Source organism: Microtus pennsylvanicus, chromosome 1, assembly GCF_037038515.1.
Source record: "Microtus pennsylvanicus isolate mMicPen1 chromosome 1, mMicPen1.hap1, whole genome shotgun sequence".
NCBI lineage: Eukaryota > Metazoa > Chordata > Mammalia > Rodentia > Cricetidae > Microtus > Microtus pennsylvanicus.
Window position 1 is genome coordinate 31,948,928 of NC_134579.1, and position 3,239 is coordinate 31,952,166.

A 3,239-nucleotide genomic window follows, 5' to 3' on the forward strand; every position below is an offset into this window, starting at 1 on the left:
CACAAGCATACTCACACGGCTTGTCATGCACATACCACACACACAAGTATACTCAGACAGCATTGATGTGTGATGTCCTTCTGGCATATTTTATTGGTTAATGAATAAAGCTGTTTAGGCCAGTGGATTAGTAGAGTGAAGCCAGGCAGGAAATCCGAACAGAAAAAAAGAGAGTGGGTGGAGTCAAGGAGACACCATGTAGCTGCCAAAGGAGGACCTCCGGGTGGAACCTTTATGGTACGCTACAGCCTCATGGTGATCCACAGATAAATAAAAATGGGTTAACTTAAGATATAAGTTATCCAGGAATATGCTTGAGCCATTGATCAAACAGTATTGTCATTTGATATTGGATTTCCCTCTATTTGTGATGGTTATCACTGCTTAATAAAGAAACAGTTTTGGGCCTGCACAGGAATAGAGGTAGGCGGGGAAAACTAAACTGAATGCTGGGAGAAAGAAGGATGGAGTCAGGGAGAAGTCATGTAGCTTCACTGGAGACAGAAGCCGGAACTTACCTGGTAAGCCACAGCCTCATTGTGATACACAGATTAATGGAGATGGGTTAGTTTAGGATATAAGAGTTAGCCTGAAATACGCTTAATCTATTGGCCAAACAGTATTGCAAATAATATGGTTTCTGTTTGATTATTTCATGGGCTGAGCTGCTAAGCAGCCAGGAAACAAACAAGTGACCTCCTTACAACAAACTGGTGTGACAATGTGGCCAACTAATCCATGTAAAACCCAAGAAAGCTTAGAAAGGAATTCGAGACACGGAAAAACAAAGTTCAGCAGAATTTGTTTTCAGCTGGTGGCATGCAGCTCCCTTAAGACAGGTTTTCCTGGTTCAGCATTATCAGAAAAAAAAACTGCGGTTTTGAAATGCTGGTTTTCAGGGCCGTGCTGCCAGTGTGACCTCTGGCTCTCTCAGGAGGCCAAGCATTTAAATGGGGATTCTGGGCAGCGTGCTGCAAATTACTTGGTGGCAGCATGGGCCAACTGGTTATCACGTTGAGGTAGTGAGGACGGATCCCACCCTGCAGTCTCAGAGGCAGTAAACGGACTTCCACCATGTTGGACTGGGTGGAGCAAGCAGGAAGTGCCATATTTCCCTTAGCAATGGCGTGGCAAAAGTTAATAAGATGGGCTTATTAGCATTTTAAGAAATGCTCCTGGACAATAAATAATTACAGATACACAATAGGACAGATTTAGACTTAAAAGAACTCTATAAACAAGTAACAGTATGTTTTTAAAAAAAATGTATGTAGGCTTACGAGAGAGAGAAAAGATTATAGAGAGTTATAAAGAAGTAAATGGGTTTTTAAAAAATAAAACAAAGTCTTTAAAGAGATAGAGTACAGACAGTCATAGATTAAAGGAGTAAAGATAATAAATATTAAAAATTAATAGAGTAAGAAAAGCCATGTAAAGATGGAATATACAAAGAGGGTCTGGATTGTGTATATTATTGTTTTCTTTGAATTTTTTGACTAAAGAGAGACATTTGATTCTGGGGACTGCTAAGCTAAGACAACATATGTTTTAAAGGTTTCTTAACTTCAAAGTTTGAGTCTATGTATATGTTGCTTTGGAAAAGCGGTTCTTCTTTTGTTTCCAGAGGATGAGAACCTGCAGATTGCTCCAGACTAATATGGTTTGATGGACCAAGACCCCCTGAAAGGTCACCATAAACTCAGAGAACAGACACAGGACAAAATGTCATAGTGCCTTCAGTTGTCCTGAACTGAACTGCATCTGTGACAGGGATGTCAGCAGTTGCCTGGGGGACTGCAAAATTCACTGTGGCATGAACACAGAACTAAGCAACCAGGAAACATGGGAGAGCAAGCTGTGGAAAAAATTAACTGTTTTATCTGGGGGGAGGAGGGCTGAGGCTAGAAGCTTGATAAATGGATGCTGGCTTGGTATTTTATAGGACCCACATCCTCCCTTCTCCCCTATTGGTCCTAATACCTGCCCCTGTACCTTCCTGCCATTTCTCCTCCCCTGTCCTGACCCTGCTTTAGGAGCATGAAATAGCAGAGCCTGTGTCCCCACATGGAAAGGCTGCACAGGAAAGTGCCAGAAAAAAAAGCAGAAAGCCCTGTATGATTCAGTCCTTCCCTGCCAGCAGCTTGCAAGAGGCCACCAGCACACTGTCCTCAGGAAGACCCCAAGCCTCCCCACGCACCTCACACACACACACCCTGCCTCCCATCAAGAAGGCACCTCGACACTTCCCTCAGTGGGTATACATGGGGAAGGCCTAAGCGATCCAGTTGTGATCCAGCACTGCCAACCCTCTGACACAACGCTACCAGAGCTGCCTGGCCCCAACTTGTCCTTAAGCCAAGAGTACCTACCTGGGTCTTAGAGGGTCACTTCTGGACCAGTAACTGCCAGAGTGGACTGAAATGGAAGACGCCAAGAGACAGACCACCGCGGGCTGACACAGGAGACAGGCCACCGCGGGCTGACACAGGAGACAGACCACAGCGGGCTGATACAGGAGACAGACCACAGCGGGCTGACACAGGAGACAGACCACAGCGGGCTGACACAGGAGACAGACCACAGCGGGCTGATACAGGAGACAGACCACAGCGGGCTGACACAGGAGACAGACCACAGCGGGCTGACACAGGAGACAGACCACAGCGGGCTGACACAGGAGACAGACCACAGCGGGCTGATACAGGAGACAGACCACAGCGGGCTGACACAGGAGACAGACCACAGCGGGCTGACACAGGAGACAGACCACAGCGGGCTGACACAGGAGACAGACCACAGCGGGCTGACACAGGAGACAGACCACAGCGGGCTGACACAGGAGACAGACCACAGCGGGCTGACACAGGAGACAGACCACAGCGGGCTGACACAGGAGACAGACCACCGCGGGCTGACACCAGGAGACAGACCACCGCGGGCTGACACAGGAGACAGACCACAGCGGGCTGACACAGGAGACAGACCACAGCGGGCTGACACAGGAGACAGACCACAGCGGGCTGACACAGGAGACAGACCACAGCGGGCTGACACAGGAGACAGACCACAGCGGGCTGACACAGGAGACAGACCACAGCGGGCTGACACAGGAGACAGACCACAGCGGGCTGACACAGGAGACAGACCACAGCGGGCTGACACAGGAGATAGACCACCGCGGGCTGACACCAGGAGACAGACCACAGCGGGCTACCTGCCTGTCCAGCCTCCCACTCCTC